This window comes from Mustela putorius, unplaced genomic scaffold, assembly GCF_011764305.1.
Source record: "Mustela putorius furo isolate JIRA1106 unplaced genomic scaffold, ASM1176430v1.1 tig00003932_pilon_pilon_pilon:0A:0A, whole genome shotgun sequence".
In the NCBI taxonomy this organism is placed as follows: domain Eukaryota; kingdom Metazoa; phylum Chordata; class Mammalia; order Carnivora; family Mustelidae; genus Mustela; species Mustela putorius.
Genome location: NW_025422077.1, coordinates 5,832,361 through 5,856,405, shown reverse-complemented (window position 1 = coordinate 5,856,405; position 24,045 = coordinate 5,832,361). Strand labels below are relative to the sequence as shown.

Here is a 24,045-nt window from a genome sequence, read left to right as displayed (position 1 = left end):
TTTTAACCTTCTCCAGACTCAGACTCCTCTCACACACCTCGTCATTAATCACTGTCTCTCTTCTGCAGCCTCTGGTGGTCCTCTTCCCTGGATCCTGACTTTCCAACTCGCTGCATTGTGCTTCCAGTATGGAGATAGGTAAGGGCCGAGTCAAGGGGGTTTATTATGGGATGCTGCTGCAGTAATTCAGGGAAGACATGATGGTGGCTTACAGGAGTGTGAAAGTGATGAAAAGTAGTAAATTCTCAATGTATTTTGAAGGTAGAATGGACAGGATTTGCTGGTGGTCTATACACGCAGCAACTCCCATAACTGCGTGTACAGTTTCTGTTGTTCCAAAACTCTACTGCTGACTTCTAAAACCAGCAAAACGACAGTGAATTTGAATCTCTCTGTTCAAGCCAACTCTCCAACCTGACTAGTTCTTTTGATTTAAGCCATTCTCTCAATAAATATTGTTTGAGTACTGACTACATATGTGCCAGGCACTGTTTTAGGTATATAGATTACTTCAGTGAACAAAACAGATTAAATCTCTTTTTGAGGATTAGGTCCTTTTGAGGGGAGACGGTAAGTAATAAATGTAATTACAAAGCACACTACACGGTAACATGGTAGGCAAAAGGTGCTTTAGAGAAATAAAAGTAGGGGGCGCCTGGGTGGCTCAGTCATTAAGGATCTATCTTCAGATCAGGTCATGATCCCAGGGTCCTGGGATCGAGCCCCTCATCGGTATCTCCATCAAATAAATAAATAAAAATCTTTAAAAAAAAAAAAAAAGAAAGAAAGAAAAGTAGGTTAGGGAGACTTTAGAATGTGGCATGGGGAGGGGCTATCATTTTAAACAGGGACAGGAGCGTAAGCCTCACTGAGCCAAGACTGAATGAAGGAGATGAGAGAGTTAAACAGGAGGAAATCTGGCTGAAGAGGGTTCCATGCAAGTACTAACTGGTACAAAGTCATGCCTGGTGTCTTCCAGAAAGAGGAGAAAGATCCTCATGCCTAGGACAGTACAAGCCTGGGGGAAGAGGAGAGAAGAGATTCAGAGATAGAGCAGGAGCCCAATGACATGGGACCTGGTCAGCCATTATAACGTCGAGCTTTTACTCTGAGTGAAATGGGGAGCCAGTAGAGAGTTTTGAGATTAGTGACATAACCCAATGTTTATTTTAAAAGACGGGTGAAAGGGATGTCATGGGTGAAAGCAGAGAGGCCACAGAGGAAAATTCTGCATAAACCCAGATGCAATATTCTGCATCAGTAAATCTAGCTGCTGGCTGAGGCTAACATATTAGCAACAGAGAAGATAGGAAATTGTTGGCTTCTGAGTATATTTTGTCAGCAGAGCCAACCTACTCAAAATCTTAACATACAAGTCATTCCATCACAAAAAAGTAAATCTTGATGAGCAAGCACCATTTTGAGTTTCAATCCCTAAATGTAGATTTCAAGAGCACAGACTAGATGGTGTCTCTGATATTTACCCCTTTATTGAAAAGTTATTATAATTTTATTTTCCTTTCCATGTATTCCTTATAGTAGGAAGTAATAGCAACACACAGCTTCACTTCTTTCATACATCTTTAGGGGGAAAAAAAAACTTCTATCACAGTAAGAAGCCTTTGGTCTTTTTAATTCCTAAAGTATGTCACTGCATCTACCAGCAAATTTAATCTATAGAAAAGAACAGTGCCCAAGTAAGCAGGTGATTGTACAGCTACTATAAAAGGGTTCTGAAAAATGTCTGACATCCACTATTTGAGAAAAGAACTCTCAATCCAAAGATTGTTCACTGTGTGGACATGAGAGTGTATTTCAAACAGGATATAGCTTTGTAATTCTACATCGACAGTCCACGGGCTACCTACAAATTGTGGGCACCCCTTTTGCCAAATGCAAGAGCTTACGGGCCAGCTCCAAAGTTTGCCATTCTGACCCAGTACATTATGCTCTGGGAGAAAAAAACAATAAACATGACACCAGCATGATAATTCAGTATTGCGATCTATTTGGAAGTAGCCAAGATTTGAGTTTCATATTCAATCATTCACACACTGTCCTGTGGGAGGGCCGAAGTTCCAGGCATCAGTTTTACTTTTTGTTCATTTCCCCAGCCATGTGCTACACCAGGGTAAGATTTTATTCCATGGTTACAAAAAGTCATGAAGCCAACACCAATGAGAAGCCTTCAACACAACGAAAGCCTCTGATGAGGAGGCCCAGCTCACAGCAAGTAGGTTTCTGGCAACGCTACTGAATCATGTTACAAACAGAAAAAAAAAAAAAAATCTGTTCACTTGTCTGAATTTGTTTTTCATGGACTCCAAATATCATATGGACATTAAAACATCTCTGACTCAGCAATCTAAGGGACAAAAGCCAACACATACTAAGGCCAAGAAAAGCAGCCCTGGGGTATCCTAGCTCCCATCCAAGTAACACATAATTGGTAGCAGAGGTGATTCGGGTGAATCAGAGAAAGACACCCTGTCTGGCCTTTTACAGAACATTTCAGAAGCAAAACAATCAAATGAGGAATGCTTTCAGTAACAATGGCGCACCAAGTAAATGAGTTCCTTTGATCGGAGTGGTGGAACGAGGTCAACTGAATCCTCTACAAGCTATTCAAATATGCAATAATTAAGGGGCCCTTCACGTTTTTCTCCAACAGCTGGGCTCAAGTTGAAAAAGAAGATAGAGTTTCAATCCTCCATGCTAATGATTATTTAACAGATGTGAAAATCCCACTGTTCTCTCTCCTTTCCTCCTTAAAGAAGGCCCCAAAGAATTTTCGTTAAAGCAGAATAATCTAGATGTCTAATCCGTTTATGTATGGCAAGGAGGAAATGTGTTTTCTGAGTATTTTACTTAAGAGAGTAATCTGGATGCCTAAAGGGGCACTATAAAAACAGACACTGTGACCTAAGACAGAAAGTTTGAAAACATACTTAGAAATGAAAATTGGTAGGAGAGGATGCTGATTTCAAAGGTGATCATTTAAAATCATTTCTTGAGATATCTGGCTTTAAGACTTTTCTTTTAAAAATTCTATTGTTGAATAACCCACGCAGCTGTAACACTACATCACACTCTCAGAGAGGACTTCTGGATATTCTTAAGAAATTCCACTACAGAAAATCCTTGATTATTTGTGATAAGTGGGTATGGATATTAAAAGTCACATACAATTTCGTTTGTAGCTTCAGTCTTCACAGACAAGACACCTATCACAAGACAAGGAGTAGGTGATTTATTACTTTCTAAACGTTTCCTGATTTTATGATCTTGGAGGTCAAAAATAAAATTTGGACAGTAGGATAAACAAGCAAGACTCTTGCCAGGAACATCTCTTATAATTTAGTCCTATGCCTCTAAGACTTTATAAATTGTGCAATACAGTGTCTTTACTGATGATATAAATGCACGTATTAATAAAAACCATATTGCTCCATTCTACCGATGGCCTAATTATATATGAACACCGATGAAAACAGGAGATTTTGTACGCTGTGGGTGAAAACTCAAACCGAGTGGTACATATTTCCAATACAGGGGATAAATAAGATTGCACATATTCTCTTAAGTTATTTATACTCTCATGCTGGAATGTGCTGTTCAAAAACAACAGCTATAAAAGCAAAAGAGGGAATAAATGTATAGATTTAAAAATTATCCTGGCATAGAAATATTTGACATTTCTCTGAAGCCAAAAGAAGAAACAGATGTTCTCTCGTTGCAAAGAGTTACTATAGATCACCTACCAGATGGAGATGTATTGATGCTCTCCTTTACAAATTATAAAACTGGAACCAAAGTGATACTGTAGCGATCAGGTATTTTAAACATTTATTATTATTACCCCATGAAACAAGCAGGTACTGTGTGTTTCCTCTGTGTCAAGAACTGTGGTGATTTTGGGGCACCAGGGTGGCTCAGTCTGCTAAGTGTCTGCCTTCCGCTCAGGTCATGATCCCAGGGTCCTGGGATTGAACCCGCATCAAGCTCCCTGCTCAGCGGGGAGCCTACTTTTCCCTCTCCCACTCCCCCTACTTGTGTTCCCTCTCTCGCTGTCCCTCTGTCAAATAAATAAATAAAATCTTTAAAAAATATATATATATATAAAAGGAAGACTGAACTCATGCTATGTGGAAGTTAACGGGAGGCATTCGGTACAGCAATTAGAAGGAAACTTCTAACATCTGAGGCTTGCCCAAAATAGGACAGGCTGCCTCGTAGAGTAGCTAATCCCTACCCCATGGCTGAAGAGAGAATTGGAAAATCAGATGCCAGGGATGTTCCAGAAGATATTCCTGAGCTCTCGGAGGAGCTGCCTGTGAGGCTCTTGAAAATTCGAAGGCCCTTATGATGGATGATATGATCTGGGCCATGTTTTAGTCAAATCAGTTGGTGTGAGGAATGCGTTGGAGCTGGAATGGGCAGCAGCAGGGAAGGCTATAGCAGTAGTTGAAACACAAAACCGTGAGGACCAGAATGGAAGACACGGCTCTGGGACTGGTAGGATGGACATCGCTATTCCAGTGGAAAAAATCAATCAAAAAAGGAACCTTGGAAATGCTTTTTAATCAATAAGGGCTTAGAGAAACATGATGCATTAAGACATTTTTAACAGCTTCTTTCCTAGCATGTGCTTTACCCACTGAAGACACTCCTTCTGCATTTGTCTCCCATTTTTTACTTGTCCAAGATTAAAGATATGTATACTTTGTGTGAATGACTTGTTTCTTCATCTGTTAAAATGGGGATAATAGTAACTGCCCTAGCTAGGTCATGGTATTGCAGTCAGGATCAACTGGTATGAAACTTATGGAAGTGGGTAATTTTTTATTTAAAAGGGACGCTTGGGATTCCTGGTGGCTAAGTTGGTCAAGCATCTGCCTTTGGCTTAGGTCATGATCCTGGGGTCCTGGGATCGAGTCCCGTGTTGGGCTCCCTGCTTGGTAGGGAGTCTGCTTCTCCCTCTCCCTCTGCTGTTCCCCCTGCTTGTGCTTGCTCTCTCTGACAAATAAATAAAATAAAATAAAAATAAAAGGGATGCTTATGAATTTTAAATGTTATAGAACTTTATAAAGCAGGAAGTGAAAGTCCTCCCTTCCCCGCTCTAATCTTAAATTCTGAAGATAACCAGTTGTACCAGAGTAATATTTTGAAATATTAAAGTTCCCTACCAACACCACCACTCACTGCCTTTGCCCCCTGTATCTTTCTCAATATTCTGTGACTACACGGTACCCTAGAAAAAAATTTGTTAAAGAAGAAGCAGAGTATATATAAATAAATTCTTGATCTCTTGAGTTTTTAAAGCTTAGATTTATGCAAGAAATGGAAAGGTTCTGGAAGAATTCCTGGATATGCACAACCAGTTTTTCCAGCACCCAACCCGCTAAGCTACCTCATAGTATTGGACTAAGATTGCATGATGGGGGGAGAAGAAAATCCAGAAGGTGTTCACGTACGGGAAGGACTCTACTCAATGCCAACTCCTACCATGCTGGATAGAGCAGAAACAAAACATGGACCCGAGAGTAACAAGATTTTGTCCTTCCCCCAGCATGGTGAATGTGTATGACACTAACAATGGTTGCATTGGGTATTAAAGCAGATGAAACCAAGGCAGCCTCCAACAGACAACCCATGCCTGTACTCTACCATGCCCAGTGTGTCACCTGGGGAAGCCACACATTTTCTGTAAATCAAAAGGGCTATAGAAACCACTGAGAGAGGGTCCCAATTTTTATTTTTATAATATATTTTATTAATTTTTTAGAGAGCAAGGGGAAGAGAGAATGCGAGTGGGGGGAGGAGGGGAAAGATAAAGAGAGAGAAAGAGAATCCTCAAGCAGACTCCCTGCTGAGCACAGAGCCTGGCTCCATCCCACAACCCTGAGATAATGACCTGAGCTGAAATCAAGAGCTGGACATTCAAAGGACTGAGCCACCAAGGAGCTCCGCAGGTCAGTATTTTTAAAGGTGCTGTGGTCAGTATGGACTGTTGAGGCAGCAGTGATTATAGTATGAGCAGAGATACTGACAGACTTCAATTGATGAAGCATGAAATAAGACCAGATGTTTAGAACTGCATTGGTCTGCTGAGGCTGCTGTAACGAAAGAAGAAGACCTCGGACTGGGGGGCTTAAACACCAGACATTTATTTCTCCTAGTTCCAGAGGGCAGGAGGTCCAAGATCAAAGTGCTAGCCACTTGGGTACTTGACGAGGGCCCTCTTCTTGGCCCCCTGTTTTGCAGACAGCTGCCTTCTTGCTATCAAATGACAGAGAGGGCTCTGAGGTCTCTTCTAATCCCATCATGAGAACTCCACCCTCATGGCCCCAACTAAACCTAAATATCTTCCAAAAGCCTCATCTCCAAATATCATCACTTTGGGATTAGGGCTTCAACAGTATGGATTTCAGGGACACAGCTCAATCCAGAGCACTCAGCATCATGTGATATTAGTATAATCCTATTCCGAAAATGGGATTAGGAAACTGGCAAGAAACCTTGATTTGACTATGTCTGCGACAAGTTTCTACCACCTGGTGGAATGGAAGCTCAAAATGAAAACTTATTTAAAAGAATAAAGACAGTTATGTTTCTTATGTAGCCTTAGGTTGCCTGGATGCATTGTACCCAGATGTTTTTGGAAAATGCAATCAGTAGGGGCACCTGGGTGGCTCAATTGGTTAAGTGTCTGCCTTACGCTTGGGTTATGATCCTGGGGTCCTGGGAATGAGCCTCACAGTGGGCTCCCTGCTCAGTGGGGAGTCTGCTTCTCCTTCTCCCTCTCTTGCTCACTCATGCTATCTCTCAAATAAACAAAATCTTAAAAAAAAAAAGCAATCAATTTTCATATTGAGCTTCTGCAAACTTTTTATCCATTGTATGACAGATTATAGGTGTCTTTTCAAGTTAGTGTGTATATATATACACACACTTGTTTATATACCTACAGAGATGTAGACAGTAATCTTACATATGTATATTTTTTAAAGTTCTTTTTTAAATAATTGAATATTATTGTTACACAGCAAGAATTCTGTTTTGGTGGGCATTAAGATTTACAAGGTCTCTCTAGAAACTCCAATCACTTCTATCACTACTTCTCTAGGATACATCTAGACAAATAAGATATTGAGTTGACAATGTACCCACATAAACAATTTTGATAGGTACTGACAAAACAGTTTCTCATTAATCTCATTTTTTCATCATAAAACATCACACGCTCAATATAAATACGGGGGAAAAACAGAACTACAGAAAAGTAAAGGACATCAGAAAAAGAAGAGAACAAAAATCATACACCCACGGGCAGTCTTATTTATTTCTTCCCTGCCTTCTTTTTCTTATACAGATATAGTCACAACCGAGATCATACTATATAGTTCTGTTTTGCTATTTTCCATGTTGTAAGCATTTTCCTATGTCCCTGAATATTTTGAAGAATATTTTAAACTATCATGAACTATGGAGCTAGTTAACCCCTTTACTTTTAAAACCTCCACAGACCTGTACCCCTGGGGCTAAAAATACATTATATGTTAATAAAAAATTTTAAAAATTAATTAATTAAAACCCCTTTACTTAGGGATCACTGATACAGCATAAAATCTGGATTTTGAAACTTGAACTGATAAATTCAACAATTTCGAAGAAACTGCCAGAATTTTATACCCATCAGCAGCCAACCCAGTCGAGAACATTTCCATCAATGTTTTGAGCCCATCTCCTGATGTTCCATGCATTGAGTTATTAACTAGAGTTATTAACACCTCTCTGGCTCTGAATTGAACCCACCGCATCTCTTCCCATTTGTAGGCAGTGACAGCAAAGACCAGAAGTTACAGCCAGATGGAAGAGCCGCTCACATTCAACCATGCTTTCTTTATACAGGACCAGATCCTTGCACATATATGGAGACAGACGCACCCTACCCTACGCCACTCAAAAACTCGGATTTTATACCAAATGGAGAGACTATCGCCAAAGAATTGTCTTCGATGACAAGTTGTATCTTTGCACATTTATTGTTCCTCTGGAATGTGATTCTTTTATATGGTTGTTGTTTAATATTTTCTTTTTCGTCTCTTTTTCACTTGAGCCCTACCGCCTTGTCTCCTGCTTTGGTACCATCATAACGGCTGCTAGAAGTATGTGGTGCTGGTCCTTGGGAATCTGAGAAGCAGCAGGAAACAGATGTGATACTTGTCAGTTTTACTCCTGCTGCTCCCAAGAAGGAAGTCCTTTGTTCAAGAACAGAGCAGGCATGACCACCCACGGATGGCATTAACCAGTAGGAAAGAAGGAGCTAAACCGCCTTTGCTTCCCTTGAAAATCTCTCTTCCTTAGCAGAGTGACGGTATTAGCTTCACTCTGTTGGTCTGCCGGCATTACTAGGAGATCACTGTTGGCAGGAGAAGCAGCAAAGGAAGAGAACTCTGGCGAATAACCCTAGTTTTTAAATATTAAATGGCTGAATCACCTTCAAAGTTCAATTCATTCTCAAATGAATGATTAGTGAAGAAATCTGAAAAATATCGTGGAATATATAGGGTCATACCAACTGTTTTTCTTACACGTGTTCAATCTCTTAGCTTCCCTTTCTGGATAGTAACCAATAGAAGTGTGTGTGAGGACACGGCAGAGTGTGTGTTTGCATTGAAATACTTTTGGAATTGTCATTCTAAGACCAGGCTCTTGTGTATTGCAGGGTCTGCCAGGAAGGGTCCCGTGTGCAAGAGTGTGTGTGTGTGTGTGTATGTTTGTGTGTGTGGTGTACTGTGGGGATAGTTACTCTTGATATATTGTAGAAGGAATCTCAATTCCCCATTTCTCAAATTAAATGTCAATAAAAGCATGTGCTTTAAAGCAATTCCTAATGCAATAAAGCTTAAAGTGACCAGTGGAATTAAAAATACTTTACAGAAAGAATACAGCAAAGCTTGGGCATTAAAAAGATCAATAGAAAATCTTAAAGTTTATTATAGGGTACTTGCATTTTTTTTTTCCTTCCTTTTTTGGGCCACTGTATTAGTATTTTCTGGCTTTGCCCTTAGAAGGTAATCCTAGCAAAGCAGGTAAACATGTTCAGAAGGACAAAAGTTTGAATTCTAAATAGAACAAAGGATCTTTTGATGAGTGGTTAGTATTTTATTGTAATTAAACAAAAGTAGCATGATCTGAGTAAGGCCCAAAGCACAAGCCCCTCCTCATTTCTATGGCAACAAGAAAATGACTCCTTTCAGAGGTTTTAGGGAACTCTCTGCCTTCTACCCTTTTTGACTCATTTAAATAATACAATCCTGTGTACTGGATTATTCTTGAGAATAATTAATATATACATATAAAATGCTCTTAAGATACAAGTTAATGTAAGCACCATGAAAACGTTTCACTGGGTTGACACGAGAGGGGTTGATTTTCAGAAAACACAACTAAAATACTAAGAAGGAAAAAAGAAAAGAAAAGAGAAAGAGAAGAGAAACGGAAGAGAGTCATGTTAAAGGATAATCTAACTTGACTGGAGACTCAGTGGTCACCGCTGACACCCTAGAGAATTATGATGCCAAGCGAATGGCATTAAATTCCAAGCCTCATTGATTATGCCTTAAAGAACCATAACAGTGGATCAGCCTGGATCTTTGGATTATGCTTATACATTATAATTTTGGATATGATACTTTTTGCTAGTGAAACTATCAATTTTACCCTCTTTAGAATTATAATGTCTCAAATAAGAAAACATTAGGCTTTAAAGCGTCTCTGGAAGGAGCATAAAAACTGATTTATATCTAATGACAAATCAGGACAAGGGGTCTGAGAGCTGAGGCTACAGAAATACGGAATTACTGTTTACATTAGGAGAAATACTTTAATGGGTGCCATTTTGTACCATGTTATAATAAGATTAAAACTATTATCTTTTTCCGTTTGTTGCGTTGATGAGATTAATATCAACTGTCTGGACTGAGGAACCAAGGGCCTCAGAGGCTTTTTAAACATTTACAATCCCAATCTACTTCCTCATTTTCAATTGATATACAGTATCTTTTAAGAAACAGCATCTTTCAGCTTTGCCATTTTTATCACCTTCATCTAGAGTGCCTGCTGGCAAATCAGCAGCATGTCAGAAATGGGTGAGGAACATGAAGATATACAAGTGTGAATTTCATGAAGCCTGATGCTCCTACCATGCCGTATATTTTTGGCCACTAAAACACTGTAGTACTTAGCTTCAACACCCCATGTCGTGCATCTCATCCCAATAGCAATTACAGCTAGAGTCCAACTGTAAAATCCTGATGGAGATGCTGTGCAAATTTAAGGTACCAAAAGCACAATTCATTGGGAGTGCTTCACTTGTTTTCCGAAGCAGTTACCCTACAGGCAGATACTGATGGGGCAGGGCGAGCCCTGTTCTCTCCTCTTCTGCACTCCAAGGAGGGCAAACCACTGGAAATTAACCCAGAAACTCCAACTGTCCTCAGATGCCACTGACACACTTCCTCGATACATTCAGGGGAAATCAGATTGTGGCCATAGACAAAAACACATGGAGGTAAAGAGGCAAAATCTACCCTGCCCACCTACAAGTTCTCTTTCTAATGACTCTTGAGGGGGAAAAAAGTGGAATCAATCCAATCAAACCAGAGGGAAACGCGGATTGCAACTCTGCTACTGGCAGGTAACTACTGGAAATTTCCATAGCTATATATATTTACCCAGAAAAAAATAAGTAGCTACGCGAACGAAAGGTGCAGACATCTAGGTAAAAGTGTTTCTGAAGCACATGAAGCCTTTTATGCCCAAGCAGACTTGAGGGACTGGATCAACGCAGACCTGATTCTGATTCTCAGCCCAGTGGTGACCACGCAGCAGCGTGGAGGCTGGGCGGGACAGGGGTGCGTAGAGTAGAGGTGGGTGTGAGGTGGGGAAGAAGGGTGTGTAACACATCTGTCTGCCCTGGGGTGTGATTCGAATCTTCAGGGTGGGGAAAAGGGAGACTGTGAAGTTAGAACTCCAACTCCTATTTGTGCCTTCTGGATTCTCTCTGCGTATCAGTGGATGGAGACCACGGGTAGATTAAATGGAGCAGGGGAATAAATCTATCCATGAGGGAAACTGTTAACACAAGGATTAATAAGGCCTTGGTTAGGGTTTTTTGTAAATAATGGCTTGTTTGTCAGTTAAAAGGAGACAACTGTCCTTTATTAAAAGAAATGAGTATTTGAAAAAGATTTTTTAAAGATTTTATTTATTTATTTGACACAGAGAGAGAGATCACGACTAGGCAGAGAGGCACTCATTCCAGTGGTTTGCCCTCCTTGGAGTGCAGAAGAGGAAAGAACGGGGCTCGCCCTGCCCCATCAGGCAGAGGGGCAGGGGAAGCAGGCTCCCCCCTGATCAGAGAGCCCGATGCGGGCCTCGATCCCAGGACCCTGAGATCATGACCTGAGCTGAGGCAGAGGCTTAACCCACTGAGCCTCCCAGGCGCCCAGTATTTGAAATATATTGGTTAGGGACTGGACCCTAGTTCATTCAACAAAATGCAAATAAAGACGCAAGAGCAGAAATTCAGATACTTATTAATTTACTTAAAAAAGACACTGACTTTAAGGGAACTCAGCCTGCTTGGTTCACCCAAACAGGAGATACGAGTTGGTATTTGCACAGTCAACAGGATCCCATTTAATAAATGTACTAATCATTTTGTACACATTGGATAATGATTTTTGAAATTTGATCTGACTAGTATAAACAGAACTAATTTATAAACAGTCATTAGAGATAATGTTGAGCAGAAATGAGAGAAGTCCTTTCATTTTACAATTATGTGACATTTTATAATTTTAAGGTCTCTTTGGGGCCCCTACTCCCACAAAAGCAGATACAGAAACGGAATCCTATAGAAAGGAGATTATGTCTGGCAACTGTATTTGGCAACTGATTCTTAGCCCACATTAGATGCATGATAAAACTTGGCTGTAGGAACGTATCATTCATTCTTGATTAAATTTATACTGAGTCTAGGCTCCCCTAAGGTACCATCTTGCCTTGCCTTGCCTGTGTAGTAGGGGCTTTCTGATGAAGTAAGGGGCCACAACTATGCAATTTTGCAAAATTATGCAATTTTGCCCAATTCAGCCTAAGTCAGGATATTAATGTTTCTGTAGGTTTATTAGGTAGACCCTTCTCTGCTTATTGTTTATATAATGACATAGGGCTAGTATGGTCAACAATTGACCCCGTTGAAGCAGATCATCCTCATTTCAATGATTGCCTTGCAACGTAATGCGCATGCTCAGGATCCCCAAATTAATTCAACAAAGTGTTGGCCATAGGGGCGGGGGAAGGGGAAGGAGACGTTTGTACATGGAGAACCTTCGATGTCAATACTTGAGCAAGTAAAAGCTTTTACAGCTGGGTCATCCTCCTCTACATAGAAAACTTTTAGCGATTCTTTAGAAGAGAAAAACCTAACTTTAATAAATAGGACAATGCATGCTTATGAATTCTAATAAGCAAATGATTTCACTAATTACTTTGTTGCATTCGATTTGGAATGGTCTGCATAGCTGAGTTTGTAAAGCAATAAACTATGCCTGAACGGTCTGTTTACTCCACTGCCAGTTACAAGGAAAACTCTTTCCTTAAAGAACTTGTCTCATTGAAATGCACAAAGTGGCAAAAAGCCAAGGGAAGCTGGTGCTTGAGAGACCAGGACTGAGCCCTGCCTGTGTGCATTTCAGTCTCAGCCAACCGAGGTAAATGTTATTGGAGCTTTTGTGCCATAAAATTGCTGCTTTCATGCCTACTGCATCCGACAATAGGAATCCTTGGTCTACTAGGAAGGAGGGAGGTTGCCGCGCCTTCCTGCCAGATTTCTACATTCCTCAGAAGAGGGTGGAGGAGAGGGGGTAAAAGAGGCTGCTCTGAATGGGCTAGGGACCGTGAGGCTGACCTCTGGGATGCATCTGGACAGAGAAAGAGACTATGCAGAAAAAAAAAAAATCCCTACTACTTTTTTGCATTAAGCGTTTGTAAAAAAAAAAAAAAAAAAAAAAAAAAAATTCATTCAGGAGAGTCCTGGATTATGTGAATTAAATTTTTAAATTTAATTTGCAGAAAATTATGTAAAACTATTAATATTTTACAAGTAAAAATCAAAATCAATGACTATATTGAATTTGGAAGGGTAAAAATCTAAAACTCATATAGTGTTGTTGCTACTATCTGCGTTTGTTTTTCTGAGCTACTGAATTTCCCTTGACATGCTAGTTACTTGTACGGTTGTTTGCTTTACGCTGGTATTTTATTTATTAGAACGTTCATTCAATACTTACTTATTGAGCACCTACTATGAAGCAGGCAGGAAATTATTTCTAATGTGATTTTAAATGTGCTATAAACCCCAAACCTATGTTGAAGCCCCAAGTCATAGAGACAGTTGTTTTTCTTTAAAAAGAAGGAAAATCATTTTTTAAAAGCATCCACTAGGACAACCAGGCAACTAAATGCTTTTTTTTCAGAATTATACTAACATAATGTCTACAACATAAGCATGATATTTTAAATAAGCTTTAAATAGCAGTACAGCTAAAGCAGGGGGGGGGGCAAGTCAGACAGTATTTCTTGATTTAAGAAGGAAACGAAGCGAGGTTGTCAGTGGTTACAACACAGTTAAACTTATACCTGATAGGGAAACAATACAGAATGATTTCGAATCACTTGCCTCATTCAGTGATAGGCTAACTCTATCAGAATGCTTTGTTATGTTAATTAGACACTTACTTCGCCTTTACCGCCTATTTTCCGCAGGTACTCACACCGCCAATGCTGGCAGCGACAGCAACACGTTCACTGCTGGTTTTGGAAGACCCGGGATGTGAAGGCATCATACGCTTGAGGCATAAAAAACAAAGAGAACCGCAACAACTGGGCCGCCCGAGTCTCTCTTTCCCCTACCGTTTAAGCTGTTCCCTGCTTTGACTTTAGGAAGAGTGAAGAAAAAGAGACACGTAAATCATGACAAAGGAAAAAGGAAAGCTTAGAAGGAAAGAGAGCAGCAGAAATGGAATTCAAGCTGCAAAGAGACAAATCAGACAAGGCTCCTGGTCTCCTAAGCGCTCTTGATATGCTGAAATGGGCTTTGTTTCTGATTTCTTTGGATTATTTTGTTCTCCCTGGCTTTAAGATACATCTGCATTTTAACTGCCACTTCATAATCCTATGACCTTGGGCAAGTTATTTAACCTTTCCATGCCACAGATGCTTCATCTGTACATTAGGGTTAATGATACTACCTCCTCAGGGCTATGAAAATTAAATTAAATATCACACACACACACACACACACACACACACACACACACACTGCTGGGCGCATACTGGCTTGCTCTTAGTAGGCACCAATAATTACTTGTTTCCCTTTTCCCCCTTTTCTTGGTGCATTCACATTACCGTCAAACATGGAAAGTCACCAAAGCTAAGTAAAAACATACACACACATACATATAAAATAATAGGTCTGACATTTCTTCTCTCAGTAATGCTTTTAAAATAATTCCTGTTCGAAAAAGCAAAAAAACAGTAAAATTTATCATCACCGTGGGTGTCTGAAAGTCAGATGAAGAATTAAGCTGACCTCCCAAATTATCCCCCCAATTGTGGAGGTTTCTGAATTTTATTTATTTATTTTTTTTTACTGCTCATGATTTTTTATTAATGGCACATTTCAGAGTAGCTCGGATGAGATGTGAGTGGGTTTAGTGTCAACTGTGTAGAGCTATCCAGAACCAAGTTTTTGCATCCTAAACCTCATTGATATTTAGAGATAATTGTATCCTTTAGTTGAGGACGTGCTTTTTAAAAATTTGAGTAGACATCACTTCCCCTACAGAATCAATTATGCCCTTTCTAGATTCTTTTGGATTTCACATTCTCTTATTACATGTTAATGGGACTGTATCTTTGAATGTCATCATGTCTCCCGCCCGTTATACTTTTGGCAAGTTAGCCCACCGGGGAGATAGTCTCCCTGAGGAAGCAATCATTTGCTATTCCCAACGCCTTGATCTGTGACTAGGATGAAATCATTGCTTGAGATAGATATGCAGCTAATGACAGAGGTGTAGACATTTTTCTCTGAGAGCAGAAAAGTCCACATTCATAACGGGGGGACAGAACCAGTCTTTATCATTAAGGGAAAAAAAAGGCAGAAAAAATATACTTCTTGGGAAAAATATGAATTACAAGGATAATGCAGTTCAACTAACTGTTCAACCTCACTAAAAAAATTGATTTTTGCAAGTCAATGGTTAGATGTGATGAGGGGAGTAATTACCGCTTGGTAAAAGTTAGAATATGTAATAAAACTGAGCAAATATGTATTTTTCATATATTAGAAGTAGAGTACAAACAGCTTTGACATTGCAACTAAGGAATAAAAGCACAAAAGGAAAGATCAATCAAATCAGAGATCAAGAAGAGATTTTCAAAAATCAGCTAGTCATCAGAAAACCCTTGTTATGTTTAAAACATTCCTCCACTCTTCCAAAGCACTGCAGAGGGAAAATGAATAGCTTTTTACCCTAAGGGATCTTCACCTCCCCCAGGCTAATTTTTTTTTTGTCAGGCACCACAGCGGTATGGACGTCAGCGCCTAGGATTGGCCACAAGTAATATGATACAGAAGGTTTTTAGGACAAAATAAAAGCTGAGACCCCGTCTTAAGCAAATTACTGCAATATTAGACGCCAGGGGCTATATGGTAAGGGCATAGACATGCAATTGTTCATTTGGCAAAGAAGAAAGGTTGCATCTTGTCCTTTCTGGAAATTTGGCACCCGTGAAAGGGCTTAAAATCTAATGCTTTGCAAGAAGTTAAATCACAAAGGAAATGGACATTAACTCCCCATTTTCTTTGAAGGGTGAGATCCTAACCCAAGTTGTCAAGCTATTGTCATCTGAAAAATGCTTTTTAGAAAAAATCAACAGCAAGAATGTCTCCCGACCCTAAATGAGAGGTATTACCTCTTCAGGCATACATCTTCCCAAGCAAAATGCAATCTGGGCAAGAAGTGAGAAAATACTGTTTAAAAAAGAAACTGTAATCATTAAAAGGATCAAAATCGTGCCCTTAAGTTTGCCCAGAGTAAATGAGTTTCAATTTTCTAAATGATGTGTTAAGATGATATAAGTGAATTAAGATTTACTTCTTAAAACAGGGCTGCCCTTGCTGTGACCATTTGTTGTTGCTGTTTTTTTTGTTTTGTTTTGTTTTTTTATTGATTCACTGTCACCTACATCCCGGAACCAAGTGTTTGCTTTCTCCCTGGTCAGGCTGTATGGTTTTCTGAATGACTGTGGAGAATGTTCTTCTGTGGCTGATCCTGAAATTCAGTCAAGACTCGTCTTAGGGAAGGGCGTTTGGGTGGCTCAGTGGGTTAAGCCTCGCCTGCAGCTCAGGTCATGATCTCAGGGTCTTGGGATCGAGTCCCGCGTCGGGCTCTCTGCTCAGCGGGGAGTCTGCTTCCCTCTCTCTCTCTGCCTGCCTCTCCGCCTACTTGCGATCTCTCTCAAATACATAAATAAAATCTTAAAAAAAAAAAAAGACTCAACTTAGGGAAACAACAGATATCTTACAGAATTGTAAAGTGTCTTTTAAAAAAGGTCCAGAGTACCTTTAGTTAGTAGGGCCCATGTGAAAATAACACAGTTATTTTCCAAGTCTAACCTAAGTATCTCATTTTACAGTGGATTCCTCTCCTTCCTTTTCCCCACCCTTGGCCCGCGCTACACCAGATGGTCATCAACCATCACACTTCAAAAACGATTAATATATTTCCCTTTAGTTTTCTCTCTTCTCTACTAAATAATTCAACTCTTGAGTTGTTTTTTTTTCCCCCACATGCATCTCATTTTCTATTCTTCTAATTACCTTTGTGGCCCTCAGAATGCTCGTCAAGTTTCAGAATGGTGCGGCAAAACCGAACTCTGAGAAAGGTCCAACCAATGTAAAATAAAATGGTTCAAATATTGAACCGCCAGACTAAGAGATCCTTGAGAGCAGAAACCTAGTCTTATGTACCTTTGCAGTATCTGAAACATAGCAGTTCCCCATAAATGATGCATTAATGGGTGCACTATCATTGGAGCTCAAAATGTCCCTCACTACTGGAAAGCAAATTGAGAGTTATTTCTTTGTTGTTATTTTTAAGCGACGGTGGGGAGAAGGAAAAATGCTAACACTGGAAAAAGCTGGCAAGGCCCAAACTGGTAAAGTCTTGTCATTCTCAAATGTCACGTCTCATTTAGCTTTAAATACAGTAAAAGAGGCAACCTTGGAATGTTTCTGCATGATAAACAATTAGCAATAATCGTGCCTCGGATAAACCTCATTGGCTACGATACTGTCACTGCGCAAAGCTTCTGCATGATTATTAAATTTTACTTGTCTGTGAAATGGATGGGGGGGGTGGGTCGCCTTCAGTCAGGTAAAATTGCAACGATGTTTTCAGTTGAGTCTTATTCAATTATATGTACATTATTAATTTTATTCTTATGTTATGAATATGACTATTCCTCTTTTTGTATATTTTTAATAGATTTAATGCACTTTAGCAATACTATTTCCAGTTGTCAGATTGGAAAGGTATTTCTTCAGGCAAATTCACTTAATTTTTTTTTAACTTACTATTTTTTACTATTATGCAAATTCACTTTAGTTGAGCATGTATTTCTGAAGTCTGCTGAGCTATCCCAAAACCCCTGTCCTTCTATTTTTACAAAAATGATGAGTAGCATGAACAGAATATGGTCAGCATCAGAACAGGTAGCCCGAGTGCTCTCTTTAGCAGAAGAGGGAAACTTTAGTGTTTTTGTCTTATTGATGGCAGAGGGAGGTACAATTATACATGAAGATTTAACAGAAGCTACTTAAACCAGTTTCCAACTGGCTTACTCCCTAAAGCACCGCTCAGCCCTTGCAGAAGCTGAAATGACTATTTTTTCCTTCCAGTCCCCACCCCTCAGGACACGTTTTCATCCAGTAAATACTTACTTGGTAGCTAACTGCTGTATGTTAAACACTATATTAGCAACTGGGGTTACAAAGATAGAAACCTTTTATTTTTGCCTCAAACAGTTCACATTAAGCAAGGGCAGATTTCTAGTAACAGAAGATCCTCCACATATCCTGAGTGTTAGAGATATTAATAACCTGTCTCTAGGGATGAAAAGCCAGGAAATCTGAAATAAACATTTTAAGCAACTGTCACTGGCTAACAATTAAAGCCAGAAGAAGGCTTCACAGAGCAGAATCAAGAACAAGCCCACCAGATGTTGAAATTATTAACATCTGTAGGAGACGTTACCACCTGAGAGAAAAGACACAGATTAATTGAAATAGGAAAGATAATAGGGAAGTAGGAGTTATTTCAAGGACCGTGATCCCAGTGTTTATTTTTGGTAAAGATAGAGAAGCTACAGTTTAGCAGTATATGATATTATTCTGTGGATAAGCCCTCAACAGAGAGATCTATAAGAACAGATACTTTTCATTTACTTTGTGAATCAGAGTGACTCAGATTCTTAAATTTTATATTTAAATTTATAAATCCACTTACATACACACATACATACATGCATACATACATACAAATTCTTCTAGGAATTACTCTTTCCCAATGTGAATCCCACACTAACAATTAATGCTGACTTTCTTAAACTAAAAATTTTAAAATAATTTTATGATCATCTTTGATAATTTCTAAAGGTTACTCTTTATTAAAATAGCTGTTGGCTTTGAGCAGAATTTTTATAAGACCTTTCACTATTTTCATATACAAGGAGGACTCTGATACAAAACTCTAATCCCAGAGAGGGATTCTGCCTTGATTTCCTATGTAAGAAAAGAACAAACTGTAATTCCTAAATGAAACCAAAATTTCTTACTTTCTCTGCCTACATAGCTTTCTCTCTGATCGGACGAAATTAAAAGGAGGAAAAAAAGCAGATCTATAATGAGATTGCAAAGCTGCTTCTTCCAGAACCCTCTTTCTGTCTATCCTTAATGCCCGAAGGTTTTTAGCCATACTTGACAGATTACAAGTATCCAGTTTCTTTATACCATCTGAAAGACCGATTCTTCTAAACAAGAATGCCTGATATGTTAAAAAGAAAATACCTCTGAAAGGATCTCAAAGGTGCAGAAAATTAAGCGAGGAAAAGACTTCAAAAGGAGGCTTCTGGGTGTCAAGTGCCGACTCCGGACGCTGACCCAGACAAAGGGGGGACCGCTCTCTTACGTGGCTCTCAGATGCAGACAAGCCTAACACCGGCTGCTTTTCCTCCACGAGAACTTACCTAACATGCAGTCCTGATCCGAAGAAAGCGAGAAGCTAAGCACTTAGAGAGTTCTGAAATCCCCCAAGATGAGCCGGAAAACTCAAACAACACACTCGTTCTTATCCAGGGGGATTGTTATGCTCTTACAGAAGACTTCATCTTAGAACGGGTAACTACTCCACCCGGCTTTGATTGGAGAGGAACTAAAAGAAAATGTTTTATTTTTAAAACGCGAGTTTCTAAACCATGATCTGCCTTTGAACAGAATTAATTCTTCAGAGTGAACTTCGCTGGTCTCTAATTACTCTGCTGACATTTTACTTGATTGTAACCTCTACGCACACACCCTTCTCACCTCCTGCTCTCCCTCCCCCTCTTCTGTCTCGGTGTCGATCTGTCTCTCTCCCCTACGCATGAACCACAATAACACACTGCTCCGAAAGAATTACGTTTTTTTTCTTTTCTTTTTTCTTTTTTTTTTTTTTTAAGATTTTGTTTACTTATTTGACAGAGAGAGAGACAGCGAGAGAGGGAACACAAGCAGGGGCAACGGGAGAGGGAGAAGCAGGCTTCCCGCTGAGCAGGGAGCCTGATGCAGAACTCGATCCCAGGACCCTGAGATCAAGACCTGAGCCGAAGGCAGATGCTTAACCGACTGAGCCACCCAGGCACACCAAGAATTAAAATTTTCTGCAATGTCACTGGACATGTAAGAATTATATCCAGGACAGACTTTCTTTTAACTTCTATTTTGCCTTACCTCTCCTCCTGCTCATTTAGGTAAATGACTACTGTTTGCAAAAGAGGAGGGGAAAAAAAAACAAAAACAAAAACAAACCCACACTTTCTGTGTTTTTCACTTTGTAAAAGCAAATGACAGGTGGTCCTCTAGAAAATATCATAAAGCAACCAGGAGAGTAAGTGTCCAGTTGCCATGGTGGGGCGTACAGGGGTGGGCTTAGAAGGGGAGACAGCATAAGAACAAAATGACTTAAGAGTTAGAAGAATTTCAGGCAGGGCTGATGCCTCTTTTTAAAAACAAGGTTGGCACCTGATGGGGAATGCTGTGTTAAGAAAGATTCCCAGGCTGCCGAGGAAAGTCTGCCATGACCCATTACTGGTATCTGCTATAAGCCCTCGAGGTGGGTCCACTGGCATTTACCACACATATCTTGCCATCTACGGAGGAGAACGCTGAAATCAGGCGAGAACCACAGACTGTCAATAGCCCCGCCCACCCCAGAGGACCTCCCCAGCAGAGATGCAGGGCCCTGAAGGTCAGTGCACTTCCGGTTTTTCACTCAAAAGTGTTAGCAACCTGTGCCGGCGTGGTTAGATTAGAGTCTGTGTTCTAAAGACGGAAAGTCTTCAAGTTCCTAAGACTCGTGTGTCTACTATGAATATCGCACATCTGAAGGCATCTCCTGTTTTCCTCAAATGAGAGCAAAACCCAGGTTTGGACTCGAAGAATTCTCCATGGTGAGTCATGGTGGGTCTCCTATTCCAATTCGATATGGGAAGGGCATTTTTTTTGTTGAGGGAGATGGCAAAAAACTTAGTAAAAGATGAAAACTGCTTATGTGGCTATGCTATAAAGAACTTATTTCTTTTCAACCCCTTAATATCTATGTCGACAAAACATTGCTAGGATATTTATATAAAGAGACGTCAAGTAACAAGTTTAAAATAAGATTTTGGTTTCTGACATGCTATGAAAAACAGAGAATTTAGTCAAACTAGGAACAAGCTATCATCTTGCAATGGAATGGATTTTCAGTGGGTGTACCAATCCACAGGACACAGGGGCCGGTCATGTACTCAGCTCTGGCATCTAAATGTCCTGAATGAAACCAGCACTTAGCAACCACCTTTGGTTGTCATGGAGATGGATAATGGAGGAAGGGAGTGTGTAGATTTGATAACTGATGGGCCAGATAAAGATGACATAGAAGGAACTAGGGGAAAAGAACTAAAAACTAAAATGTGGGTTAGGATATTATAGTTGGAAAGCACACAGGATCACCATTTTATTGTGAAGGAATGTCACTCTTTCGCATATAATAATAGTGAATTTGCATTCATGATAATATACAAACAGTTTATCAAATAGTTAAAAAGCACAATGAGAGAAAGTAACTACAATATGGTTTAGGAATAAATTTATAAAGATTTATAATCTTTATAATCTACTTTCTATTGACAGCGAACCCAAGAAAATCTAAAATTAAGACCTTACAGCATATTCCAGACCGAGAAGAGAGAATTATTTCAAAACAAACACACACATCTGAACCATTCCTCTGCTTTACCATAATTCTGATGTACTAAACAGGCAGACAGATATAATAACTACAGTCAGGCTCCTTGCTTGTTCATAAGAATTTACCACAAGAGGTATATCAAGAAATGGGAGAGGAGATATTTATTTTGTAAAAATAAGCGTATTCAAGATTCAGAAAACTAACACATAGGATTAGTTCAGCAGGAATCAAGTAGATCAGATATTATGAATATAAACATGTTGCAAACCTACAGCTAAAGACTGTAAGTCCTACCTATTTAGATATTTATTAAGATATGTTTTAACTCCTATGTATTCAGATTCTACTATTTGTATCTTTTGAGGTAATCTCCACCAACTAGAGGAAGGAGCATGTGTAGCATCTGTCCAAAAACAGATACCTCATGGACATTCCTTAGGTCATCCATATGTAACTCATCCATTTTCTGGATGACCTGTGGACAGACTAAATCTCTGGTGGGCTTCCCTATCCTTTGCAAGGCTCCAGACTATCTCTGTCAGTTCTCCAGACAGTGTGGGTTTTCAGAGAATAAAGATGTATTTTAATTAACTGAAGCAAAACATAAATAAGAAGGCAAGTGTTCAATTTGTCCAATGATTCGACAAATATTTGTAGAGCACCCACCATGGTCCCACCATGGTACTAGGACCTAGGTGTACAGTAGTGAACAAAAGAGACCTGTCCCCTCCTGTCAAGAGTTTTCAATTTTTCTAGAAAGAAAAATGAATAAGATAAAAGGAAACAAATAACAAATTAATCGTTATGAAAAGCGACAAACAGGACACAGAAATGGAATAAAAGTGGAGGGACCCCGTTTAAAACAGTGAGGCAAGTCCTCTCCTCATTGTGGAGCTGAATTAAGCTGAGATCTAAAGACAGGAAGAGAAGCCAGACTGAGCCAGAGAGGTGGCGTCTTCCAGGAAGAGGAAACCGAGTATGCAGCTGAACTGCTGGCAAGTTTTAAAACCAAAAGAAGGTCATGCAAATCAGAGCTGTTAAGTGTCATCTAGGAAGCCTCCTTCTCCTTTGCTCTTGCATTCAATCTCCATGGACACCGCCTTGTAAATGTCTTGCCCCTCCTTCTATTCATCTTTCCTTGCCGTCACCAATTTGTTCTACACTGTAGTCGCAGTAATAATTCAAAATACTGATCTGGTCATACATGTCCTTCTAAGCCCCAGCACCTGGTGTTTTTTGGCTCAAGAGCCAAATCCTCAGACGCACCTTACTCCCTTTGGCTGTGTTCCAGCCACGTTATTATTTCCGTTTCAAACATGTCCTATCCCCTCCTGCCATCTCTGCGTATGTTTTACCCCTTACGGTAGTTCCCTTCCTTTTCTCCCCACTCCTGTGCCCCAGGTGTGTTCTACTCAGGCTTCAAATCTCAGGGTGGGGAGCAGTTTCTTTCTTTCTTTTTTTTTTTTTAAGATTTTATTTATTTATTTGTCAGAGAGAGAGCAAGCGAGAGCGAGCACAGGCAGACAGAGTGGCAGGCAGAGTCAGAGGGAGAAGCAGGCTCCCTGCGGGGCAAGGAGCCCGATGTGGGACTCGATCCCATGACGCTGGGATCATGACCTGAGCTAAAGGAAGCCGTTCAACCAACTGAGCCACCCAGGCGTCCCTGGGTAGCAGTTTCTTGAGTAAGACCCATCCCGGTGGTGACTTTACATCTGTTTCCACGATCACGTCATGGAGAGGCCTTGTAAGATTAGAAGCTCCCCAAGGTATGGAACCGTTCTCTGAATTTGCTTACTGTGTATTCTCAGCATTTAGCAGAATGTCTCATGCCTCTAGACACTCCATAAATACTTGTTCATGAAACTGCTTCATTAAATTTTTCCTGGGCAGACTTTTGGCCAAACAGGCCCTATTTCTTCCCATTACAGTCTATTGCTCTCATTGCCAAGTAAAGGACAGGCACCTACCTCTCTGACAGGCAAATTAAAAAAAAAGAAAAAAAAAAGTACTATCCAAAAGTTTATCCCGGACCAGTTAATTTCTGTATTTTAATATTCACACGTCAGGCACTACCAGCATTTTTACTCCTGTTCAAAAAGAAGAGTCAAAAGGGAAAGTGCTTTACAGAAGGCTCACTTCATGAAAAATAGTTCAGCCTCTGGGAAGATTACAAACAATGCAACACGATAAGAGCCAATGCTTTCACCATAAAACAAGTGCATTCAGTTTGCTTTTGTGCACAGAGAACAGCATGTTGGGCACTGGGAAACTGAAGACACTAGAGCATACAACAGAACAGAGACACAAACACATCCATGGACATCCAATACAAAATCAACTACGCAAGGCTCTGGAATTAAGCACAAATGCAAAACGTAGAATTCCTAGAGATAATGCAGGAACAGCACAGAAGAAACGT

General features: G+C 39.9%; 1 protein-coding gene and 1 non-coding gene across 10 annotated transcripts in view; both read right to left on the bottom strand.

Moving 5' to 3' along the window:
* TENM3 (teneurin transmembrane protein 3) overlaps positions 1 to 24,045 on the bottom strand; it is a 436,872-nt gene that overhangs the window by 221,367 nt on the left and 191,460 nt on the right. The gene's annotated exons all lie outside the window — the stretch shown is intronic.
* LOC123388983 lies at positions 17,308 to 17,447 on the bottom strand. Its single transcript, XR_006603504.1, has one exon. It is a non-coding gene; the product is annotated as a U4 spliceosomal RNA (small nuclear RNA).